The 27,983-nt window shown below is 30.7% G+C and overlaps 1 protein-coding gene and 1 long non-coding RNA gene across 4 annotated transcripts in view; one reads left to right on the top strand and one right to left on the bottom strand.

The window, feature by feature from the left end:
* dpp (decapentaplegic morphogen) overlaps window positions 1–27,585 on the bottom strand; it is a 35,861-nt gene extending 8,276 nt beyond the window's left edge. The window contains exon 1 of one of the 2 annotated variants that reach the window (XM_070653130.1): window positions 24,972–27,585. The gene's annotated coding sequence lies outside the window, so the exon portion shown is untranslated. Of the gene's footprint in view, window positions 1–3,783; window positions 3,937–24,971 lie in introns of those variants that run through there. The other variant, XM_070653131.1, reaches the window with a different exon arrangement.
* On the top strand, window positions 1,915–4,913 carry LOC139100520 (uncharacterized). 2 transcript variants are annotated; one of them, XR_011545447.1, is made up of 3 exons: window positions 1,915–1,990; window positions 3,621–3,775; window positions 4,149–4,913. It is a non-coding gene; the product is annotated as an uncharacterized lncRNA (long non-coding RNA). The 2 variants fall into 2 exon arrangements; XR_011545448.1 differs by having other exon boundaries at window positions 1,916–2,008.
* Window positions 27,586–27,983: the final 398 nt, after the last annotated feature.

Raw genomic sequence — 27,983 nt, 5'->3', positions numbered from 1 at the left:
TAAGAATTTTGACGAAAATCAATTTTGAAATCTACAAAACCGTTAAAAATTTGGAACAGTTGAAAAAACTGTTGAGATTCAAAATTTACAAAACCGTTGAATTCTAATCTTCAAATTCAAATGAATTCAACAATAATAATCAATTTCCATTAACATTAACATACATTAACAGCACAATGCCATCAATTACTAAAAGAATACACTCCATTCTCACCGCATTCCAACTTCTAGTTGCACACATATCTTTAACAAAAAAACATATAATTTGATACCTTTTAAGTATTCATTGTTAACTGGATTACAATCGTCAGTTCAGTAATAATCATTGACTTAAAGGTATGAGGAAACAGTCACTTAACAAGGAAATCATAATGAAATGTAAAACGGTGAAGACGAGAATGAAAACACAAAATAAATAAAAAAATAAAAAAAAAATTCTTTCCATCACATCTGTTGCGCATTTTTGCTGTCATTATTTCGTGCACCTTTTCGAGAAAATGTTACACAAGAAATTTATATTTCGGAAATTTTTGTGTGATCATACGGTGAGCCCACGTATGAAATTAAAGACACAAGAAAAAAGAAGGAAAAAGAATTCTTGACTTTGAGTCGATTGAGGATGAAGAATCGACCAAAAATTACCTCGATCCCTTTTTTTCTATCTAAACGATCCCAAGATCCTTATCGTCATTTGTAGATTCTATAAAAGAATTAAATGTGCTTTTTATAGAAGGAAATGAGGCACTCGAAAAATAGAGAATTATCTATTTTTAAAGAATCATCAATTAGAGATACAGAGAAAAAGGACAGGAAGGCGAAAATATCAATTTCTTGGAAATTTATATTGTGTATGAAGTTATAGTGCTAAAATCACTTTCTGTTGTGTATGTCCAAAGAATGACAGAAAAACCAACAAAATAAAAAAGTCCTGTAAATCTGTTTAATTTCCGAGGCATTTTTAGGCACTTATTACTTATATTTCGGTAAGTTCACATGAGTAGCTTGTTAAAGTTAGGCACAATTTCCAGGAATCATAAGAATCCCTTGATCTTTACAACATGATTATACTATATACTGGTGAAATAAGCTATTAAATGAAGTTAAGTTCCTACATGATATACATCAATAGAAAGGTCTTGAAAAACTAGATAAGGAACAACATTTTGAAAGTTATTTCCAAAAATGTGTTTTTGAGGTGGAAATTGAAATACCCTAAACAGTTCTCAAGCAACTGGAAAGTTATTAAAGTATTCTACCATTAATTATGTCCAAAAGAAAACAGCAAAGACGAAAAAAAATATTTTTACAACATGATTATACTATATAGCACTGAATATTCTATGTAGTGCATTTCTGGCGCCCAAGTGAATAAGCCATGTCATAAATGAACGAGACAAAGGCGATTGTGACAAGCAAAAAAAAATATGTGCAAATAATATCAAGACTGATTAAATTTTTACAATTTTCCAAAACCTGTCGTATTTCAATTTCCACCTCAAAAACACATTTTTGGAAATAACTTGAGAAATTGCGTGTCGTCATAAAAAAGAAGCATATTATTGCCAATTCAAGTGTTAGATTGTTGTCGCCTCTGGCATTATAAAAAATTTTACTTTTTTTTGAGGATGAAACTTTTTAACAAGAATTTATTTATTTTTTATGATAATCCACCTTTGACACTAAACTTTATGTTTGTTTTTGCTGGAAAAATATTCATGAAATTCAGCACCTAATTTATATAGTCTTTTTAGTTCCAACAATAAATTCATATTTTCGCAGCTTTAAATGTGACTCAATTTAAATAAAATTTATACGATATAGAAATTCATCTGATTAAATATTGATCTCGTCTCTGTGAGGTAAGAAATTTATGAAGCTCTACTTATTTTCTCGTTTTTTAGGCTTAGTTGTTGATGAAATTTTGAAGACTTTACGTCGTCGACTTTTAAGTTTTTTGATATTTAAAATTAAAATATTCGTCATTTTTAAGGTGAATCAGTTCTTTTATGTAAGGAGATTTTTGTGTGTTCAGTTGAGTAAATAGACCGATTGGAATTAATTGTACTAATCGGCACTAATTATATTCTCAGACATTAAGAGGATATTGTTAGAAAAGGATTTGGCTAACCAGCTTAAAGAGCGCCAACTTATAGAAATTTCCCAGATTTATTTAAAGAAGATTTTTTTTTGAGGACTTTTTGGGGATTTTCTGTAATATTTTGAAGATGACTTAAAGAATTTCAGAGCTCGAAGTCTTTTTGGATTTTGTTCGAAATTTGTCTTTCGATTCTCAATTTTCAATTGGAAAAATTCATTTTAAATCAGTGCTTTCATGTCTTAGTTGATCTCAAGACCAGAGTAAACTCAAGCAACGCTCAAGAGTACGCGCATCTAGTGTATTCGAGTAAAGCAAGTTCTTTGCCAGTTAGAAAACATTAACACGGAAATAGAGCGATTTATTATGCGCTACTAGGGAACGAATATCAAGATCTTCTTAAGAGTCCTGTACAATGAGCATTTCCATTCTTCTTCAAATTGGAATTCTACTGATGCAATTTCAAAGTTTTAATTTTCCTTACTTTAAATAATTTCAATAGTGTGTAAATTTGCTGACTAAGAACTTCAAACTTAGAAAAAGCAATATTCCCATAGTTCCTTATTAGTTAAATGCAAGTATTAAGCAAGGAAGTTCTCATTTGAATAATTAAATTACAGTAATAGCCATTTAGAGCGCAATACCTTCCGTGTGCAACAAAGTTCACTAAAAGATTTATTAACTTACTTATTAATTCATAATAAATCATGAAAAATGTAAATTTTTTATATTTATAAGATTCATATTAATTTAAAGTTCCGTTTTGTAATTTCAAACTCAATTTTGTTTTAAATTTTAAAAATTTCAATTGATTTTCAATCTTAATTGGACTTCAATTTTAAGATTGAAAATCTTGTGAAAATCTAAGATTTAAGATATTAAATTAAAAAATTCTAAAATCTCAATAAATTTCAAAAAAATTACTTGAAAATTAAGAAATTTGTAGAATTGACATGATCTATACGTGTACATTATTCTGTACTAAACATCAACTCTCTAAACGGACCGTATTTCAAAATATTTTATTACCAAAACACCTGATGTTTGTTCAAATGTTTAAATGTAAAATAGACAAGACATAAAATAAGATATTAGATAATATCCTTTAACATTATCATATTGATCGAATTTTAAGCTTTTTTGCACACCTTAACAGTCATATCTTGGGTAATATTATCAACAGGATTTAAATAATTTAATTTTTTTATGATTTTTCACTTTAAAGATTTTTTTTAGAACTAAAGTCTTTAATCGATAAGTTTATGAATGATGTTCACGAAATTCCAATAAGATTAATTTAGAACTTTTTTATCAGAATACAATGAGGATGTTGTGATAAAACAATGATTTTAAATTTATTCTGGACCAAAATATCAAATTTTAAAATTGAGTAAAATAATTAAAATTGAGTCATAATTAAATTTGTTTTCCAATTTAAATTTACCCAACTGGATATAAAATTAAGTCTAGAAAATTCTCACAATTAAAATTCGCAAAATAAAATCAATTTTTCATCAATTTACAGATTTATCAATAACTATGGACTTTTACGGACTAGACTTGCACCTTCAGAACTTAGACATGTCCTGCACAGTCCTACTTATAACATCAATTCTATATTTTTCACTAAGAACAATATTGCGGCTGATAATGAAGTTAATTAACAAGAAATAAAATTCGGTATGTACCTTAATATAAAGTCTTTTTAAATCCAATTCAATAAACTTTTTTATGTCGATTTAAAATAATTTGCAAATTCTTTTCTTTGCACTTTTAAGACTGTTTCTGACCACTTTATTTATATTTTTAATTGATCTTCTAAATACATTCACTTTCATTGTGATTATTTTCTTTTTAATTGCCGGAATTTATCAATAAATTCAAAAGCAAAAATCAATTTTTTTTAACATCACAAAAAATTTCACAATTTTTAAATTTTTTTTTTCTTATTTTTGTTGCTCTATTAAAATTTTTTAATAACTTTTTATAACTTGTAAAAAAATTTATTTCATATCCATAAAAAAATTTTTTATTTTTTTTTCTCTCCTCTCAGAAATATTAAAAAAATAAAGGAAATCTTGACGCACAACACGTTTGCTTGAAATCAGAAAATAAACTAAAATTAGCATTAAAACTTATTATGCTTTATGCTTTTTATTTTTTTGTTAACAAACACCAATAATCATTAACAATATATGTATCTATATACACACATTGACATATGAAAAGAGAAGATAAAGGCAGATGGACATGGAGAATGAGAAGAGACCCAGAAATTCTATATTAGTGTGTGCTGCATCTACACACACACACACAAACACTTAAAATAAATTAAGGTCCGATGAAACTTTTGTTTTTGTGAGTTCGATGAGTGAGACAAGTGGAGTTATTGAAAGCTCTCACCATCCACACACATACAGTCACACCTTACATCCCAGTATTGTCCTCTCTTGATTTTTATATTTTTTCAAGAAGTGCAAAAAAATTATAAAAATTCTGCCTGCATTTTGTTATTTTAACTAAGACACACTGCCTTATTTACACATCCACAATGCAGATTCACGTGTAATTAACAAGGATCAGGCATAGATCAGGTAGAAAATTAATAACGGTTATTAAAGAATATAACAAGCATTATGACAGATGGACATGTCCTCGTGGATATTTTCAAATGCTCAACTCTACAGCACTAAAAAATTACGTTTCAATTCGGTTCAAGAATGAGAAGTTAAACAAAAAATATAAACAAGAAAATGATGTAAAAAGAAGAATAAAAAAAAGTAAGAATTATGTGTATATGTAAAGGATAAAGAAGTAACCCCACCCTTTTTTTTCAATCTACACGTTTTTTATTGCTTCAAAACCTATAAAAAAGAAGTTCTACAATCTCAAGAGAGTCATCGCCAAAAAAAAACATGTACAGTCGCGGGCCTCTCTCGAGCCAATCAGAGTGGATTCTATCCGAAAGTTTATTTTTTTATGTTCTTTTTTTTTACTTTACAAAAAAAGAAGCATAAGAACTTTTTTATATTCTCTCATTTCACGTCCCATTGTTCAATCTTGTTAGGCATTTTTTATGTTGCTGTGGATCTTGTTGGGGGTGACTACCATTTTTTTAAGTTGTGTAGATTGTGATTGTTGTCCTTAAATGGGGATTTTATTGGGATTCTTGGAAGCTATTAGTGATAAATTATTGTATGGAATATTCTTGGATGAAGTTTTTGTGCATTTTTTATGGTTTTTGGATGGAACTTGCTATGAAATTGCTTGAATTGCTCAATTTTCTACTATATTGCATGAGAATCTAATGCTTCAAGTTATGGAAATACTGTAGAAAAATCTAGAAATCAGAAATCAGTGACTTAATTCAATTCCGACTATATTTCTCATTTCTGAACAGCACAAGTCTGTTAATCGAACCAGAATGTGGCGCGAGACCGACGTGATTCTAGCATGATGCAGGATTTTTACTAAATCCTCCACCAAATCATAGTAACGTCGAATTGGGGCTAGATATTCGATCGATTTGTACTATTCGCGAACATTCTTCATCACTATAGTTCCATACTAAAGCAAAATAGATCCTTAATCAACTCATCAGGTTCCAATCAACCCCACAATTACATAACAACCCACATAAAATCCCCAAAAATTCAAATTCCGACCTTCACCCATCAATTACCCCAAAAAAAATCAATTCATCATCATTGCACTTGCTCCAAATAAAACGAGATGAAAAAGAGATTTTAAACCAAATCATCACGTCTGATTTGCATATTAAATGGAATAATAGCCCAACAACAACGAAACAAAAAAAAAGATGCAAACATTCCATGAATAAATTAACACACTACAATATAATGTTATGTGTTGACTGTGAAAGAGATAGCGCGCGTCTACATATTGAGTAGCCTTCCGCAATTCCATTATAACCAACAAGGTCATTCAACAGCTTATAATAGCTACTAGACATTTGGACTCCAACAGCAGTCGATCATCAACGGCAAACTATTACATCGCACAATATTTATTGCCTTTTTCCCGTTTTTTTTTTTTTTTGTATTTTATTTTTCTTTCTTTTCTTTTCTTGACTTAATCGCGTTGGAAATAATTTTTTTTGTTGGAATTAAAATTTTTTTCTGTTGTGGATTTTTTTGGGAATTTATTGGAAGTTTGAGAGAAATTTTGAGGATAAGCTGTGATTTAGCTTTGAGAATTTTGTTAATTTTTTGCACATTTTTAAGGGTTTGTCCAAGACTGCAAGTTCAAGACAAAAATTACAGTTTTGCTGCCTTAGACAAGGCTATAAGATATATAAAACCTGCGCATAGAATGTAAACCGGCGGCTCTTTGCAGAATCCTACAATTTTAAACTGATTTATTAGAACTATTAGTTGTATAATGAGCTAATACAATTCTAAGGATAACATAGGCAGATAAATTGCCACACGAGTCCTTCCTACTATGCTCTTTATGACATTTGTTATTAATTTGTATTAAGATTCAAGCAGATCTCTAGTCTGATTAATCGAAAATTAGATTTAAAACTTGATCTGGTAGGAATTGAACCCACTCTGCCGAAAGTAGACTGATTAGTTTGCTATCAACTCGGCTACTCTGGCTTTGCTCTTGTATTGGCAGAATTGGATTAAAAAGACTTGATTCTGAAGGAATCATCTTTAATGGTCAGCGCTGTTGTTTCTACCTTATCTTAAGCTCAGAACCATAGCCAGATTCAAATTGCACTTAAAAAAATCTATGATTCCCAAAGTTAAAGCCATTTCTCCCAGGTTACCTCCTCAGACTCAGCAACATTCCACACCAAACCATCAAATCACATAAATACCTATCATATTCAGACATGGATAGAAATGAAAAATGAAATAGGAAATTAAAATTACACATAAAAGATATGTGTAACGGTTAAAGACTATGATAAATGTGAATCACCATCAGCAACAGACATCATTTCTACCATTTCATTTCAATTTAATTCTCATTTATGTTTTACAATGTATAATTGTCGCAAAAGAGGCAGAGAACTAAGAGAAATGATATTCTCGCAAAGTAAGTGATTGCAAATTAACCACAGAAGCAAGGAAAGAAATATTGCTGCAGAATATATCGCCACAAAACAACTCTTATTTTGGTAATTTGATACTTTATTTTTTTGATCTCCAATATATATATAAAAAAACAGCCATCAATTCTTATTTCATAGAATAAGAAGAAGAAAAATGAGCAAAAACATTTTCAGTACAAAGGAAATACCGACTTGTATTTAATTTTGAATAAACATTGATATGCCCACTGTGCAGTGAAATGAAAATTTGAAACGACATTCGGTGGTCAATGAAGTCGTGTAAAACTTCATGAAAATTTATGTTCTTCTCATTTAGCAAATACGAGAACCAAATGGGTAATGAATTAATAAAGAAAAATGAAATTCGATAATTTCTTTGATATACTTAGCGGCAAAAAATAAGAATTTGAGATGCATTTGAATGTAATGAGAACAAAGGCAAAGTTTGCGATTTGAGAAATCATATTAGCAGAAATATATAGTTCATTAACTGCATCATTCACTCTTCTTTTTTGAGAAAATAAACGATTTTTCATTGTTTTTTGTGGACGTCGTTATGTCTGAAAGTGAACAGAATGCAGCTGAGAGACACATTAAATGACAGCACAAATAAATGCCGCTTTAATTAGCCTTCATTCGTAAAATTTGCTTCCTGTTAATTGAAGGTAATTTAGAATCAGACTGAATGGGTTTTTTTTAGGAAGGAACGAAAATTGTCGGACATGTTTATGGACGAACATGTGTGGATTTTTGGATGGCAGGTTTATTAAATTGTGTTGTTTGAGATTTGTTTTGGATTAATATGTCAAGTTGGCTTTGTGGGATTTAGGATGTGTGGAATTTCTAGTATTGATTGTGGTTTTTTGGTCAATTCTTAATCAATTTCTAGGAATTCTTCAATTTAGACTACAAATTAATTGATTGTAAGTAATAAGCTAAGAGAAAACATTATCAGAAGAGTTGTAGCCATTAATATGGATCTGGAGATTTTCTATGGATCTTCAGACATTCAGAAGGATCTAGATTATCGAATTATGTCAGCAAAATTACTTCAATGTCGAGACATTGGGATTGTATACTGGAAATAAGAGGATTTTATTTGACTAATTTGTATGTCTAGTTCTAAGGACGAATAATGCCTTCCGAATGCAAATTGCCGTACTTAGAATCAGATATATGATTAGTCAATAGAATCTTGTCCAATCGGAACGATAAGAGGATAAAGAGAGGATCCAGACATTAAAATTTTAGAGTAATTGAAGATAGAGGTTCAGTATCAGAGCTCGAAGTCGAATCGAATGTTTCATACCAAATCCGAGTCGATTTCGAGCTCTGCTTTCCATATATCCCATACCTTAGTAACAATTACACGACAGCATTTCGAAATCAGCGTAAAAAACTCAAAATCCAATAAGTTCCGGCTTCCTAGTCTCTCCACGCATACAAATTCTTCTCTCCAAATTGTCACACACAAAAAGTTTCACTGTCAATGCCATTTTTTCACAAAATTCAATCAACTCTTTCTAACAGTTCATCAACAACAATGTTTTCACAGTCAATTTTCCACAGAAAACAAACTCAGTCTACAGCATGACACGTGACCATTACAAGGTAGGTAGATCAATTTCTTTTGTAATGTTGTAACATTACCCACAACACACAATACAGCATATAAAAAAGAGTCCCAAGCAGCATTACAATAGAAATTAATTGAACATTAACAATTGAATATGCTTAAAATTTGTTTTTCTTTTCCTTTTTTACAGCCACTCGATTCTTGAAAAAGACTTTTTTTTTGCTTTCTCTATTCTTGATCACTTAATACTTCTTATGGACAATTGATTCTATTCAAAACAACTTTTTTTTTTCTTTTCATGATTCTTTTCTTCCTTTTCTCTACTTCTGAACATGTGAACATCTCTTCTCATTTTTTTTGTGTGTGAATCTCCGTTTCTAATGAATATTGTATCACTAACAATAGAAACATGTCATAGGTCATTATTCATAGATCAAAATTACAATAGAGACAAAATCTTCATGAGTGTGTATGTGTGCATATACATATTAAGTACCAGAAAAATAATCTCGACCAGACAGCTTGGCTCCGGCAACACAATTGCCAACAAAAAGACATTGAAAAAAAATATATATAATTTTATGAAGAAAAAGAAATGCGAGAAGTCCATATGAATACTTTAAGTGGGCATGGAATGTAATATCAGAGAAAAAAACGTATAAAAAAGATATTTGTTTGTGCTTATTTCATAAACTGCCTTGAGCTGTAACTGATTTGCGTACACATATACTGACTGCTGACTGTGGTTCACCGTTTGTGATTTAAATGATATTCGATAACTGTGTACTACATTTGAATAAGCCTAACTTGAATCTTAATTTTTATATATTTTTTTCTTCTTCTTCCTCTCCTCGCTATCTTCCAAGTCATATATTCACCATCGTGACGTAAAGGAAGCATTTTACGGATTTGTTGCGAAATTTATATTCGTATAGCCAGTTGGACTGTCATTTTTGGTTCCAATAATAACGGGTAAAACAGAGTCGTTTTTATTTTATTTCTGGTTTTTCTCCAACAGTAGCTTCATAAATTTCAAACTTTTTTTTTATGTATATAGATACATCTATACACATATATGCACAAAAGTACAAACATCTCTCCACATATTTGTATTATAAACAGTACATTGTGAAAAGAGGTTGAAATGACAAGTACAAAATTATAATTTTTGTGGGGATTTGGAAGGATTTGTTGGTTAAATCTTGTAGTATTTAGATAAACTTCCGTTTTTACATCTCTTATGTCCAAGAATAATATTGAAAACATTGTAATAACAGTCCAAAAGATTGAAATAAGATTTAACGGACTTTTAGGATTTAAAATGTATGTTGCTCAAATTTATCCAAGCAAGTTGCTTAATTCTGAGCAAACATATTGCTCAGTTGATATTTTTCTCATTTTCAAGTGAATTTCAACTCGAAAATAACAAATTAATCAATTTAAAGCGATTTAAATGGATATAGTAAGTCAAAACACTGAGTAAGTAAAACAAAGCATTAATCAAGCCAAAATTACAGTATTAAAATTCACAATTAAACAAAAAACACTCATTATTATTGCAAAAAACACAATTTTACTTTAATTCAATCCTTATAACCAGCAAGTAACTCGCTTAAGCACGCTGTCAAAACTAAAAATACTTCACAACTCATACATAAAGTCTTGCCTTTCTTTATTTTCGCTTCAAATATTGCAAGGAACAATAAATTTAATTTTTAATTGCATGACAACGTGTAGTTGAAGTAGACGTACTGGATACACCGAAAAAAATGAGTATATACTGAGTACATTTATATATTTAAACATTTAGTTTTTTTGCATAAACACACAAAGCGCATTCAAAGAAAATTGTAAATTTTAATTAAAATGATGTGATGAGACTAGAAGTATAAACTTTTCATACACATTTAAGATCTCGTACTCGTTTTTTTGCTTATCACTTTTTTTTTTGTACTGTCGAAGATGTTTGTTGACAGAATGGATATATGTTTGCTAGCCATGTGTTCAATCTCTTATTACAAACACTCACTAAATTACGAGAAAAGAGAGATTGAGTATATATTTTTTTTTTTCTTTTATTTTTATTAACATGCAGTAATCTTTCGTACTTCTGATCTTTTCTTCTTTTCTCTTGTAATTTACTATAATTCATTCTAGATTATATGAACTGGACCACAATTTACTCTGACTTACATTGTATGCGGGTGTGAGATACGATATGCAAGAAATTTTGCAAAAATGTTCATAAATTAAATTAACACAATTTCTTCAGCCCAACCCTTAAGATGCTTTTGTCTGAATCTCAAAGCTATCACAGCATTCAAAAGACAATACTAGTCACAACTAGTCAATTAAAACTGACAAAATACAATCAAGGAAACTCCGTACACAACAGTAGTTGTAAAAAAAAGCAGATATAAATGGACTTTGGAATTTTTTTCTCCACTGATCGACCTATAGTTACATACATTTGTGTTTAAGGTGAAAGGAAGCGAAGCATTCAGTTGAAAATTGTCTTGCATCAAAAGTATAAAAAAAGATAAAAAAGTATTTTTTTAAAAAAAAACAATTAAGTTACATGAACATGTTTGAGGGTCAAGAGAAAAATGAAAGATATACCAAAAGACAAGCCAACGATCCATAAGAAATTTCTCTGGAAACCAGCAGAAAATATTCCTAATTAACGACATTTCTATTTGTTTTACAACAAAAAACACATTTTTATAAATATTCAACACTAAAAAAATATGGAATGAAACGTGTAACGGAGCGCGATATAACAACAGAACTGCTATGAGTTGGAGAGGCTTTAGAACATTTTTGGGATTTAAGGCGCATTTTTCTTGAGTTGAGGAATGTCAAGAATTAAGGTTTTGATAGATCAAGCCAGTCTCAAAGTCCCTTTTAAGTCTAAAAATCTATGAATCGAGGAAGCTACTCAAACAATTAAATTCCAGTCACTAACTCAAAACGACCATCAAACAGCAATTCATAAAACAGTGCTGCATTGAAAAAAGAACTGTGTATAACTTGCAATCATGTTCAGGTAAGCGAATGATGCGATAGTCTTACACACCAAAAATAGAACGAAAAAAAAGGGCAAACAGAAGGCAACCAAACTACTTTAAAATTATGATTTCCTTTTCGAATAAATTTATGATCACTCTCATTTCTCTAATTTCTCAAATAAAACACACCGTTTTGGAAATTGAAGAAAAAAACGTATGTAGGAACTGAAGAAGTATGTGGATAAAGAGAGAGATGAAAAATTTCAACGCAGCGTATAAAATAAACAATTAGTCAAATTTATAAGCATATTAATTAAATTGACTGACTTTAATGGCGTGATACTTAGCTTTATGGATAAAAAGATCATGATGATATTAAAAAATGAAAGAGAAGAACATTTAAACATCTACGACTTACTCAAAACAAGCCATTTGTAAATGATTTTAATTACCATTAATCGGTGATTAGGAATGAAAATGATCACATGGAAAATTTGAAAATTTTATAAACTCTTCTCTTTTTAGCACATTTTTGAAATTTTTTTCAAAAAGGTAGCTTAATAAGACACAATGTTCGGTCGTTCGTTCGTTCGGTCGTTCGTTCGGTCGTTCGTTCGTTCGGCTGTCATTAAAAACTTTTTATCTAGACATCGCAGAGAGCTCGGAATGGTTTTAAAAGATCAGTTCCATAAAGTTATTGGCGCCCCGGGCATTTAAAAGTTTCAAATCAAAGCATAAATACTATAATTAACAATTTTTCATTTTCATATACAACAACAACAAAAACAATAACACGTTTTTTCATTGTTTTACAGTGTTTTTCAATGTTTGTCGATGTTTTTACAGTGTTTACTGAACAATGTTTGAATTTTTTTTTACCGTTATGAGGTTTGAATTATGAAAATCCGTTAAATGATTAAGTTCTTAAATTTGTGGAAGTTTTATATGGATCTTGTGTTTTTGGTCTGGAAGTGAACTGGATCTTACTGGACTTGTGTTTTAGGTCTGGAAGTGACCTGGATCTTACTAGATCTTGTGTTTTAGGTCTGAAAGTGAACTGGATCTTACTGGATCTTGGTTTTTAGATCTGGAAGTGAACTGGATCTTACTGGATCTTGGTTTTAGGTCTGGAAGTGATCTGGATCTTACTGGATCTTGTGTTTTAGGTCTGGAAGTGAACTGGATCTTACCAGATCTTGTGCTTTAGGTCTGGAAGTGAACTGGATCTTACTGGATCTTGTTTTTTAGGTCTGGAAGTGACCTGGATCTTACTGGATCTTGGTTTTTTCAGGATTAGGTCTGGAAGTGAACTGGATCTTACTGGATCTTGGTTTTTAGGTCTGAAATTGAACTGGATCTTGGTTTTTAGGTCTGGAAGTGAACTGGATCTTAGTGGATCTTGGTTTTAGCTTTGGAAGTGACCTGGATCTTACTGGATCTTGGTTTTTAGGTCTGGAAGTTACCTGGATCTTACTGGATCTTGTGTTTTAGGTCTGGAAGTAACCTGGATCTAGGTTTTTAGGTCTAGACGTGACCACGATCTTCCTGGATCTCATTTTTGTGGGTCTGGAAGTGACTTATTAATCAATTACTGATCGCTGGGACAAAAATGCGCTTAAGTCCCTCGATCAATAACACGAGGACTTCTGTAATTTTTTCGTCAATCTACGAAACTTTCATTAATTTACAAACAAAATATAAAAATTAACATGAAACATATTATTAAATTATACAGAAACATGGCTGGAGGAGGTGTAGATTCTATTTCTTATTTTAAAAACTTTACTTACTAGTCTGATTCATTTTGGCCAAAAAGGAAGTATTAAAAATATTTTCAGGATAGATTATTATTCTTTTTAAATAATATTATTACAACACTTTTTGCACTTCCCCTAAAAAATATAATTTTATATATCTGGATGGAACAGGTAAGTGAATATTTAAACAGATGGGAAAAAACGCATTTTTTGGGGAAATTTTGTCAATGAATTCATTAATAAGGATTGTGACTAAAATTCAAATTAGATTGTCATTGATGATTATTGGGGGATAGAGTTGGAATTTTTAGTTGAATTGATGTAGAATGAGGAATTGAGTTGAGTGGCTCAATCGTTTGGTAATCTGTGTAAGATGCAACAGATTCAGGTTCGAATCCTATTAATGATTTCTTCAATGAAAATTTACGGTTGGTAATTTGTTGAGTTATTTTATTTTTTTTTTTCTCCAAAATCAGATGCCAGGCTGGTGTGAATCTGGTGTGATGCTAGATTTAAACCAAGCCCTGCGTCAAGTCAGAGTCAAACCGCGTGACTGTGACATGGTATCAGATATACACCGAATCCAACATCAAGTCAGAGTCACTCCGGCCTGGAGCCGAGTTTGCTATTCAAGAGACATCAAGACTACGTGTGTACCAGCACTTCCAGCAGAAAATTTCCAAAACCAAGCTTAGACAATAATCTCTAACCTCATAAAACCAAAGAAAAGATAACAAAAAATATGCTGTTCATAAAACAATTGAATTATTGGCAATAATCGGAATTTCCTGTGATATACTGTGCAGAATCTATTTTCATATTTATGAACCGAAGACAGTAACAAAGCAATATTTATTGTTATTAAAAGAGACTTGTTTACTTTCACACCTTTCCAACGTAATTATTTCTTAAAAATATAATAATTTTTTTTCCCTTCTTCTTTTTCTCTCGCTTACCATCCGATGGATGTTTAGGCAAAAAAAATGTGTGATAACTAAAAGGTGAATTCTATGCGTAAACCTGTTTGACGAGGTCTCTTGCCTCGTTTGTCTTGAAATTATTATTATTATTTTTTTTTTCTTTTCTTTCACCACTAAAATCGCCTCAAATGCGTCCGAGAGCCGAGAAAAAGTGTGTAAATCAGTGATTTCTTTAACTGGGCACGGAGACCTAATTTGTTGTGTGGATGAAAGAGATTGAATGTTAATAAAAGCTTCATAGAGATACACGGTGGCAGGAATTCATGGTATTTCTTCCATTTCAAGACATGCTTCCTATTTGAAATGGTCAAATGAATCGAATTTCTTTTCAGTTCCAACAAAAGCAATAATTTTTTTGCTTTTTTTGTGATTCTGAACGAGAGAAAGAGATGAAAAAAGAATTGAAGACTGTTTAATTGTCATTTTTATACAAAGATTTGCTTTCGTTAATTCCAGTGGCAGTGGCATAGTAATGAAAAATCAACAATTCAACAATTTATTTTTTTTTCTTCTTTTTTCATCTCCGTCGTCGTCTTTTTTTTTATTTCTTTTAAATGTTGAGCAAACACGTATATGAATGAGTAAATCAAAAGATATTAATTAAATAATTTCTTTTCTCATTTCATTCCGTATTAATGTAGACTAGAGATTCCAGTCGTTGATCGGTAAAAAAAAAACTAGCAATATTTGGATTTTTTTTAACTCTCTTGTTTGATCTGGCAGAAACTTGTTATATCGATCTAACCTTATGTATGCTAAACGTGATATTGAAACTGTCAAAAATTCATGAGATGTCAATATTTGCTAGATTTTCCGACTAGGCACGTGCTCGGATAATACATTTACATGTTAATCAACTTTAGGCTGTTTAATGCCGCGTTTACTCATTGAGCACTTGATGTTGATTGAATTTATGTTTGTTGAATTTGGATTGATTTGACTTATTCGCTGAATTCAGCTAAATTGACTGAACTTGGCTGAATCGACAGAATTTGCTTAACTCAGCTGAATTATATGAAGTTAGCTTCATTGATTGAATTTAGTTGAATCTGCTGAACTCAGCAAAATTTGCTAAACTCTGCTGAATTAACTGTCCTGAGCTGAATTGGCTGAAATAAGCTAAATCATCCTAATCCAGTTGAATATGGCTGATTTCAGCGGAATTGACTAAATTTGCTAGAATGACTGAATTCAGCTGAAATCCTGAACTTTAGATCAAGGATTTCTCAGAGTTCCCTCAAAAACCTCGGATCTCGGAATCACTATTAATGAATAAGCGATTCGAATCTGCTTTTCATTATCGAATTGTCATTGCTTCTCATTTACTCATCAATTCTTTTCTTTTGAGCTTCTTTGCACATGCCAAATGGACTTGAAAGTATTCGAAATGTGGATATTGAGAAGAAAAAGGAAAAAAAAATATAATAATAATAATAATGAGTAATAATGTGTATATACCTATACCAATATCATTTTACTCCGTATATGAAGACGTGCTTGCGGTCGACTGAGATGGTTTCTACTTCTTTAAAGTTATTTCATTTTTTTTCCATACTCAATGCGAATAAAACAAGATTTAACTTGATCTGAATATTTTCATAAAAACTTATAAAACATATATACGTGTGCATATTTTATTATTATTATTTTTTTATATTTCTTACGTGTCGCTCTGTCTCTCGACTTCTCTTTTTCTTCTACTCAACATCTACTATGTGGTGAACTATTCCTCTTATCAGTGATGCTACTGACCATAAGAAAAATATGTGAAGAAGTGAAAGGAGAATAAATTCTTTTGTGAATGCCTTTAGATTGAGGTTTTGTTGGGCTAGGATTGGAATCAAGGCTTAGATCAGTGGTGGAAAACCTTTTTTAGAGTTACGGGACAATTCGGTGGTAAACCACGGCACACTGGTTGCTCATACTATCTTAAATTGACACTTAAGCCTCATTCTCACATCTTGGTTAGAAGTTGAACAGATTCTTTGGAATTTTAAGTATAATTTCCGCAAATGTCTAATAGAATGACCAATAAAAGCCAAAAAATTACATCAAAACAGATCAATTAAGAGATAAAAGCTTAAAATTCCATACCAAGGGCCTCATACTTAATCAAATAACTCAACAAGCCACATTTTTCTCATTAGCTCACATCACCAAGCACTCATTAATAACAACAATATACGTCATGAGGTATATAAAGCGATTAAGTCAGTCAACCGCTTAAAGAATCTAACCAATCATTCAATGAACATAAACTTCAATTCACTCTGTAAAAACAAAAGCTAAGAATGAGCATTTAGTGACATAATTAATGATACTTGGAAATAATAAGCAATTTTTGTCAAATCACTTGACCATAAAGGCAATAAAAAAATTCATTCACCAAAATAAAGCCTCCAACAATCAATGTTCAATTAAAGTATATACGATATTTCTTCTTAAATATAACCAGGATGTTGCAAAAGAAGAAAAACCTACTCGAGCGACAATGTAATATTTCAAATTTATTATATGTGTCTTTTTTTTTGCACAAATAAGAGAGAAACACGTTTGATCACATTCTTTGTGACGTAGAAAAGATTCTTTTATTGGATGCTGATTTATGACATTCAGCACCTGGTTTTCAGACAAAAAAAAATATAAAGAATATGAGAAGAAGAAGTAAAAAAAAATCCGTGAATGGACACAATGTCTTTTTATTGTATTTTATATATCGCCGTATTTAATGAAATGATTAAAAATATTATTTTTTTATCCATACATCCGATTCACTGGGATGTTTTCATCGACGAGATGATCAGAACAACACGATAAAGTACTCGACTTTATCGTGCGACTTCAGCGCATTTTTGACTAATTGGATATCAAACATAACATTCAGTAGGATCTAGATCACTCCCTTGACCTAAAGAGTATGATCCAATAGGATCCATGTCACTTCCTAACCCATAATACATCATTCATATTGAAAATTTTACCATATAACAGTTTTCTGAAATTCAAACTTTCTAACGGTTTAGAAAATTTTAAAAATTTCCCGCAAAAAGTTTTTCCACGCGTTTTTTTACGTTTTGTATTGAAATCAAAAACTCATTAATTATAGTATTTAGAAATTGTCTCAAACTTGCTCAATGCCCTAACAGCCAACAACTTGATAGAACAGAACTAATGCAGCAAATCCAAGCTCTCGATGTCTACTTTTTAAGTTTTTAGCAAGTTTTTACTTAGCATCCGACCGACCGAACAAAGTGTATTATTAAGCTACATTCCTTCCAAAATTGCGCTAAAAAATTTTCCATAGAGATTCATTTATTGGATATTTATCAAATGGCAACACGATTATTGTTATTAATATAATATTAGCAATAATGTTTCTAAAAATAAACTGATTATTCAAAAAAAAAAATCCTAATTTCATATATAAAACTTTATGACAGTCTGACTATATACGTAATTGACATCACAATCGTATCAAGCTTACTGCTTGTTCTGTGTTTATGCGTATAAAAGAATGCTTTTAAATTGACAATTTTTATTCTTATTTCTTGATGATTCTTTTGACAATGTCACTGAAGAGCTTGATATTGTGTTAGTCTGAGATAGAGGATTGTCATGATCTGTGGGGTATATTATTGGTTATATGCTGTCTGTCAGGTATTCATCGATGACTCAATATTGTTTGAATATTCATAAGATTAGGAATTGATTATATGAGTTGTTCTAAGATTTTATTGTTTTAGGGAACTACGGATTTGATTGAGGATCGGGCAAAATCTGAAGATTTGTGAATGTCCTCTTTCGCCTCCAAAACTCATTGAGATGCTGCATGCTGCCAAAATCAATAAAATTCTGGAAATAAGTGAAAAATCCGATCATATTTCCTTCAAAATTCATATTTCACCATAAAATCACTGCCTTATTTCTCAAAACGATGACTCATAATCGGCATCGATCGCGAATAATCTCAGAACATACCGCATGCTGTAAAATCTCATAAATTTCCTCCAAAATTACCGCAGATGTTTCCAATGCTTGTGTACAGTAGTTTTTTTATTTTCAAAAAAAGACTGGTTAAACAGGAAAATATGTCAATTTTCCAGTCTGAATCACTATCAAAATTAAGACAATGAAAATGTTGATCATGTGATGAACCAGTCTTTGAGTCTATCGAGCTATTAAATTTTGAATATCTTGATAACTAAGAAATTGGAATTCAAATCAAGAATTTTAATAAATTTGAACTGAACACCTAAAAGTATGCAGCAAACCTTTTGAAATCTAGACATCTACACACCACGGACAAGTCCACAATCAACCATTCATTCATTCTAGACAACAAGCAGCCCACGACCAGCAATCAGATTTTGAGCTAATTTTTCATTCTTCATACACAAAATACTTCATAATTAGTTCATGGATTTTTCAAGAAAATTCAAGTGAGAATTTTTGGGGGTTGTACGGAAGTGATGTCTTTTGGAGTGGTAAATTTGAGGTTATGTCAGACATTTTGATTCGAAAAACCATTTCGACTGATTGATGAGCATACAAAGTATGCCCGGATAATCCTGAATGGACGAGGGGAGGGTGTAGACTTCCCCCTAAACGTAACAAGCGGAGACTCCCCCCTAAACGGTAGGAATTAAACAACTGTCATGTGCTCTCCATGTGTATTGACATTATGCATAGAAGGTGTTTTGATATGCAAATAATGCAATTAATTGAATAAATTTATTGCACGACAATTCCATCAAAATGGCAGAGCAAACATAAAAGCTGAATTAATTTAACTATTAACTTGCTGGCACAAATTCATTATAAATTTATTATTTTTTATTTCTTCTCGCTCAATTTATGTTAATTTATTACTATTTGTTTAGAGTTTAAGATTTCAAACTGCAAAGCTGCGATTTGTTTGTCCATAATTTATTATTTACTATTGAATCCAATAAGTCTCCTATGTCCTATCACATTGCATATTGCAGGTCATGTATTTAGTGAGAATATAGAGTTAATTGAGTCATCAGCCCACGCGTAATCATATAATATATATTTTTTACGAAATGAAACTTTAACCATCATCAACATCATTCAGTTCGTCGCTTCACATTTGATGTTATAAGAGTATCATGAGACTCATCTTAGGGGCTTCAATTCCTTTGATGACAGACTTTTGTGGAGAAGTCTTATTAATCAATTAAATATTTCTGTAAAAATATCTCGGTACATGAGGTTTTTTCGGTTGAGATTGTAAAGATATATCAAGTTTAGTCTAGACTGCTGCAATTCCAATTGGAATGCATACAATTTGGGTCATCTTAAGTTTCAACCGACCTTTTGAATTTGAATTTTATACCACTTGAAGTTGGCTGAATTTTTGAATTTGAAATGACCGTTAAAATTGAAATTTTCAATATTTCCAGATTAAATGACTATGGAGTGGATTTAAATGCACAGATGGAACCTCTAAATGACATAAAAGTCAATACACATAAATATATCTGCATATAGTAAATAAAAATGTATGCCCGTAAGTAGTATGTTATTGAATCTCAAATCACTTCAACATTTTGCGCTGCTGAAAATTTATTTAAATTCCTGAATGCTGTATGCAATGCGAAAAAATATATAAAAAAGTCTCATTTTAAGAAAGAAAAAAAAAATGATGACATGAAAATACAGCGAAACAGGAGAAAGAGCGAAGCAGTGCTTTTAAATGAAATGAATTAAAAAATTTTATGTTTTTTTTTTTCATCGTTTTAATTTTCTTTCAAACTGACTTGTACACTTTTTATTATCATGATCGTGACAAGAATGTGTGCATAGAAATGAGACAATGCTTCTTTGATATTTCTTTTCTTCTTTTTAACCATTTCTTTCTCTCTCACTTACTCACTTTGTGTACTTCAAGTTATTCATGGATTTTCCTCGCATTTTTTAAATATCAACGTTATAACAACGTTGTTTTTAAATGGCAATTCTTTTGCTTAATTTATCTCTTCTAGATGACTTATTGTGTTTGAGTATTTTATTTTTTAATTTGAGATTTTCAACGGATTTTTTGAAATTGAATTGTTTAAGGTAATAATTTTGAATATTGTTTCATTTTTAGACAGACAGAAAGTTGCAAAAGATAAAGCCAGCCTTAGATATGCACGACAATGGACTCACATCCAGTCAAAAAAACTAAAAAATTAAGATTTTTTTGGTAATACTTCAATAAAAATATAAAAATTTTGAATTTTTCAATTTAAAAATTTTGAACTTTAAAATTCAAAAATTTTTAATTTTCAATTTTCAAAAAATTTAAAATTTGAACGTTATTTGAATTTTTATCAAATTTTTGAATTTATATTTTAAATTTGAATTTTCAAACCTTTTTAAAATTTTTTCAGATTTGAACTTTCAGAAAGGTTTTGAACAATTCAGAAATTAGAATTATTTAAATGAATATTTCTAAACAAAATTTTAAAAATTAAACTCTTTAAAGACTTTTAAAATATCAAAAGCTTCCAACATTTTAACAAAATTTTAATCTTTTAAAATTTGATTTCTCTTAAATTAAAAAAAAATTCAGGCAAAAAACTCGAAAAGTTCAAGAAACCTCCTCGAAAAAATTTCATTCAGAAACCAACCAAAATTTAAATTTTAAAATTATTCCTTTAAGTTTTTTTTTCAAAGAAAACTCAAAATTTACAATTAAAATTTTTAATTACGAGCCAATTCCATCCAACAAATAAAAACAAACATGACATTGAAGAATTGAATGAAACACATCAAATAATTCTTGATAATTACAATCAACCGTACTTGAACGCACGTAATCAATGAAATAATGTTGATTTATATTATTTTCTCTCCTCTCCATTCAATATCAATTGCATTTCTTCTCGTGAATGAAAAAAAGAATTTAAAAGTTGATAATGAAAAAAAAAAAAATTACAACTGGCGAAAAGTGAACAAAGCGGATGGTTAAAATAATCTGATTGATGGATGGCATCTTTCTTTCATTCAATTCTGAACTCCTTTTTTTCTCCTCAATCTTACAAAACGACATTCAATTCATTTTTATTTTGTATCTTTTTTTTTCTTCTTCGCATCAACTTGTTTGTGAGACGAGTTGAAGCTCAGGTGGAATGTTTGACTCTATACCTTACTCACTCACTTGCTGTGTCTCTATATACATTTATATACGCGATTGTAAAATGATTTTTTTTTTTTTTTTGAAAAATGTTTCATTTTTTTTACAATTCAGTATTTAAAAAATTGGAAAAATTTCAGAAAGTTAGTGACTAGAGCGCATTTTTAGACTTCGAAATCTCTAGAAGCTTGTTAATGTCAACAAATTTTGTATGAATAATGTACAACATTGAAATCATCTATTCATGTATCACACAGTTAGCTAGTCATTGAGTCTTGTACTCACATAATTAATCATCTAGTCAGTAAACAGCTTTGACTATATCATTTAATGATCTAGTCAATATACATATTAAGCAGTTAGACCAAATAACTGTAATTTCAAGTTTCAATTAATTTTTTGAAATCTAACGGATTTTATGAATTTGAAAAATTAACGAACTTTTATAATTTGAATTTTTTACAGTTTTTTAATCAAGACCATGTCCCAAATCAAGACTAATCTGTGTTAGTTACTTGGCTAAACCGCGGCGTGAAGCTTAAGGAGCTTAAGCTGATTCTATCCTTCAAAGTTCCTTACCAATTCGGGATATTAATGACTGTATTGCATTTTGTTCCACATCTAACCCTGGAACTTCTTACTATTCCTCATAACTTATCTTCCCATGCCCTCTTAAGCACCAAATCCAAAATCTCATTTCCATCATCCAATCTCCTTACAATTAAATATCAATCAAAAAGCCCCAAACTGATCGCAAACAGCCTCGCAAAGACATTTTGCAACAGACTTGCATTAATAAAAAACATGCATGCGCTAAGTATCTCAAATTGCTGCCAATCCAGTGCACACACATATTTATTTTGGCCTAAAAATGGACATGATTGCAAAGCATTTTTTTCTTAAATAAAAGTGCGGCAGTCAGCGGTAGATGTATAATAATATTGAAGAGATGGAAGAGAAGTAAAGGGTAAGGAAGGAATAATAAAAAAAATCAATTCGAAACTCAAACAACATCATCATTAAACACACAAAAGGATGAATGTACTGCGGCAATTCTCGATCTTCTTCTGTATATTTTTTATTTTTTTTCATATATATTATTTTGAATTACCTTCTTCGACAAAGAGAGAGATCATCTTTGAGCACATTGTGAGTCCATTAGCAAAACAATTGCATTTACGTTCCGCTACGGTTGATTTGATGGTCAATTTTAAGGTTGTTTAAATTTATGACTTTTGTTTTTTTTATTTTTTATTTTATTATTTTTTTCCACATTGTGCATTGGAATTTCAATGAAAATGTCTCTTTTAGCGCTTTTTCCTAACTATTGTTCAAATTAATGATAATTTTTTATTTCGCTGATTGATTGAGTCTTGGGACTTTTTGTCCCTTGTGGATACGTTGAATGAATTGCTTTGAGATATTGAGTTGAGTATTGTGGATAATAATGTCATTTGATCAGGTGATTTAAAACTTAGTAGTCTATTGAAGTATTGGATGTTGGCATGATTTTAGACATTATTACAGAATGATCTATGCTAGTCATAAGAGACAATTAGCCAATACTCTCTTAAATGAGCGTACTCGTGACTTCACTGACCAAAATGAGCCTCCTGATTAGTAAACTTCTAAATTAGTCAATATAAAGCAGGATTTGCCATTTGGTGAGCATTCTCATGAACATGATTCTTATTTGTTCGGATAGAACTATGGCTTGTGGATCATATTAAGCCGAATATAGTTCGATTCCCACCAAAATGACTAAGAAATTCAAATGACAAATTGGTTAATCGATCAATCGACAATTCTAGCCCCCAGGGCAGCGTTACTCTAACTTGGCACCGAGTTCAAATCCTCAACCATTCCAGAGTCACACTGTCCTGACATCGGGTATTAGATCGAATAACCGACTTGTGCTATTCGAAATGGTCTATTAGAAAGATATACCCAATAGCTACCATAACCTCCAAATTCTACCATTCACAACAATCAAAACCATCAAATTCACCATCTAGCTTCTCAATAACCATCCAGCTTCTCAATAAATCATTAACAATTCCAATATCCAATGCCCTCAAACGACATTTTGTCAATCAAATTCAATATCAACCATCCATCTCAACTCTCGTACATGAATAAAAGTCACCCATTCATGGAACGGAAAGGAAGACAAAATTAACAATGAAAAAAATTACAGATTCATACAAAAAAAAAATTAAAAATTAATGAAAATGAAAGAATGTCGTTCATTAGTAATTTTACGCACATAGAAACGATATCTTTCATCGCGAGCGCAGAAAAATGAGAAGTTTAAGAAAAAAAAAAGGAAAAGAGGCAAATTCTTTATGTAGTACATACGAGATGTTGAAAGAATGTTTGGAGTGTGGATAAAACATGATATGAATTGTAAGTGCCCGCGAGCATCATGAAAGAACTCCACAGTCCAGATATTACCAGTTTTTTTTCTCTTCATCTCGCTATCTTTATCATACACCCTGCCAATATTTACAATAATTCTTCATCATTGTCTCTTGCTTCAATTTATCATAAATAAATATATTGTGAGATTTATTACGGGTGGTATGGATTGAAGGTAAATCAATGAGTTCAAGGATTTATTGATAGATTGTTGAGGTCGATTGCTTGGATTGCCAATATTCTGAGGACAACGAACTCTGGATAGATGTCTACTAAGTTAGACTTCAATTCTATGTAAATAGCTCTAAGTTTAGGCAAGGATTGTCTTAGTTTTAGCAGTAGTCAATCGAAAACTCTTGTCCATGTTGCTTTATGTTGATTTCTTTATCTAAATTGATTTTGGAAATGGTCGGTTGCAAACCTTACCATCTCTAGTGTGATTGTGGGGCAACTACCCTTCAGACCAGGTGGTTTGGGTAGTCTTTTCGGACGCCAGCAAAGTATTTAGCTTCAGAGTCAGACTCCAGTCTCTCCAATCCCCATAAGTAAATAAGTAAGTAAGAAATTGATCCTAGATAGATCCATAGACCCACGAGACACTATACCAAGTGCATATGGATTCCTAATGGAATCTGAACACCATGTGTTCTCTTAATAGAGTCTTGTGTCCTTTAAACAGAGTATTTTGTCCTCCATTAGACAGTCTAATCTAGATTCTATAAAGCAAAACATTAACTTCATAGACCTAACCTCAAATTTCTTCAAAATATCCTAACCTCAAAATTCTAATCAAATTCATTCAAAGCTATCTTCCAATCCACACAATCTGGATGGAATGTCTTATAAGTAAAAATATTAATATCTATAATGACAACAGAAATAAAAGCTCTTTTTATATATCGTCGCCCCTTACCTTTTCACTTTAAATCGCCACACTCAACTGGATTGTAAATCGTTAATATAACACAATGATGCGGCTAACCACAATTGATGACGATGTTGAATGTTGAAAAATCAATATAAAATATAGAAATTTTTATTTCTTCAATAACAAGGATTGAAGAAGACTGTTCGGCACTTTGTTTGAGGGTCACTAAAGCGTAAGAGTTTCAAGTAGTTGATTTTATTTAATCAAACAGCTTCAATCACTTTAATGTAGTTTAAATAAAAAAAAAATCTCTTTCTTCTCACTTCTTCTTGTAATTTTTTATTTTTCAGCACAATACACGATATTTTATAACTTTAAAGATCTTCTCCACACTTAATAATATTACAGTAAGTATAAATAGTAAATCCCGTGAATGATCAAATATGCACATTACATATCTTCAAAGAAAGAGAGAATCTTAATATCATTTGTATTGGTAAATAATGTTAGTTATGAATGCCACTTTTGATGCTATACAATTATTTAAGTTGGGCTTCACTTCAGGGTGATGTATGTATGTCTTTTTATTTTATTAATTCTTTAATATTGCTCTTGATAAATGTACATTTTTATAGTTTTGCAATCGTTTTTTACTCTTTTTGCGGTAACAACATAGACTATTCATATGCAGATCTTTCACTTTACGACTATTATGAATATTGCCTTTATTACTATTATTATTATTATTGTTATTGTATATTCCAACAAAAAACACTTTTAGTTTAGCTTCGTTCATTAAAGGAGTAAACATTTTCTATATTGTGTATATATTTTTTCTGATTGAATTTCATGTATTTTCTTCTTATTATTTACTTCTTCTCTTTTCTGACACGGCTTCTCAATACACAAAACGGCGCTCTGTTTTTCTTTTCCTTTTGCTTGTTTCTCGGGCGGAATCAATTTCACAGCAGGTTGCACTTGCTCTACTGAGCCCGACGGCACTAATAATCACAGTATTTAGAGTCCAAGTCTTAAAAAAAATGTGTGCTTCTTTTTTTGTCGTTTGTCTCTTATCAGCTGTAACGACTATAAACATTTTTTTTTTATTTTTTCACATCTCCACTCGTGAGAGGCACTGACACTCGTACACACATATACACACAGACTATGTATTTATGTCCAACATTCAAGTTTTTATCATTTTTTAATCAATTTCATTTCATTTCAATGTGTTATTTATTATTGTTATTTTTTTTTTTGCTGTTGTTGCTGCTGCTGCTGCCTTGGAAACTTCTCTCTTTCACTCTAGGCGAACTCGAGTTTTCGTAATGTGCCAACGGGAAAAAGAAAAGTCGTTTTTTGTAAAGCTTATAGTGAAAAAAAAATCACCTTTTAAATATTTAAATTGTTAAATCGTTTCACTTTTTCTTTCCGTCTTTATTTTTATTTTTATATTTTTTTTTTTGGTACCGTCAACCCGAAATTTTTTAAAACTTTTTTATTTTTTTGGTAAATTTCAAATGAATTTTCGGCACTTCGAATAATTCGTAATAACTTTATAATTCGATTCACATTCTTAAGTAAACTCGATAAACAGCGATGTCATCCGTCTCTGAATAACAATCATTCTTGCTGCTTGTTGCTGCTACTTTTTCACATACACAAAATTATAAGCACTGACCGTGCAGCAAAAAATTAATAATTTATCAAATCAAATATAATCTAATTTGCACTCGTTTCGCACCACGTCTAAATTACCTCCTTTTAACATTCATTAGATCTCGCTTTTAATTGCCCCACAATTGGCACTAAATTAATGCCTTATTTTATATTTTTTTATTATTTTTTTTTTCAACTCGCGCATATATGTATGTGATTATTTTTCTTTTCTCTTCACTTAACTGCTTGTAAATTATAATTTATATTTTTTTCAAAATTTATTTTAAATTTTTTAAACTTTTTATATCCCTTCCTCGACTTCGAGTCCGAGAAATGTAAAATAAAAAAACTCTCTACAAAAATATTTGCAACAAAAAAAAAAATTCCGGAACGTTGCAGAAAAAAAATTTTTTTTTTATTCCGTTTTAGTATCTTTGATGCTCAGCGATCAACTCTCTACTGTTTTTTAAAATCTATCATGATCATTTAATAAAGTCGGTTTGGGATTTAAGAAAGAAAAAGCAAATGAAACTACAGAGACTCATGTATGTATGAATATATAACTTAAGTTAATGAAATGAACATGTATAATATGAAAAAAAAGCACTGGCTGAGGCTTTTTTTTTTTCTACATCGTCAAGAGAGTCATCGTCGTTGTTTGCGCGCACACTACATCGAGTGTGATCGAGTGTGCCCGAGAAGGAAAAAAAATATGTGTATTAATAATAACTAGGCGAGATACTTGTTGTGGTATGGCAGTGAGAGATGTAAATTTTGATATTTTCGGAAGTTTCCGCTACTTTAATTGGACTTATTGACAATTATGATGAGAATTGTGGGTCATTGTGTGTATTTTGGTGAGAGAAATGAGTCATGTTCTCAGTGATGTGTCATTGAGTCACTATCTTCAAGTTTGAACCCCTTTTTCTTGATGCTTGAAATTCTGACTAAGAACAGATTAGAAATTCGTACTGAAATCTCAATCCATGAGTTAGAAATGAGGTTTAGAAGAAGTCAATCCAACATAAGCTTTAATGTTACTGAATATCCTCTAATCCAGATGACATGAAATGTGCCAGAATGTGGCTCGTGTGCCGGAAGACTAAAATTGTGGCATCATGCCTTTTTGATGCCAGGTCATCGTAAAATTCATGATCTCTTTGACCTAACGGACACCTGATGATGATTTTTTATCAAATTGTGCTTTTTGAGCTTATTGTCAAGCTGATTGTCATCGATTTGACAAACCTATACTATGGAGGATTCCCAATAATCGTACCCAAATGATTCAATCTTAAAATTTGTTCAAATATGTAGTCCTAAGCTTAGACTATGGAGGATTCCCAATAATCGTACCCAAATGATTCAATCTTAAAATTTGTTCAAATATGTAGTCCT

Source organism: Chironomus tepperi, unplaced genomic scaffold (genome assembly GCF_022539635.2).
Source record: "Chironomus tepperi strain 1889 unplaced genomic scaffold, CSIRO-AGI_Ctep_v1 contig_67, whole genome shotgun sequence".
Taxonomy (NCBI): domain Eukaryota; kingdom Metazoa; phylum Arthropoda; class Insecta; order Diptera; family Chironomidae; genus Chironomus; species Chironomus tepperi.
This window is presented reverse-complemented; position numbering and strand designations above follow the sequence as displayed.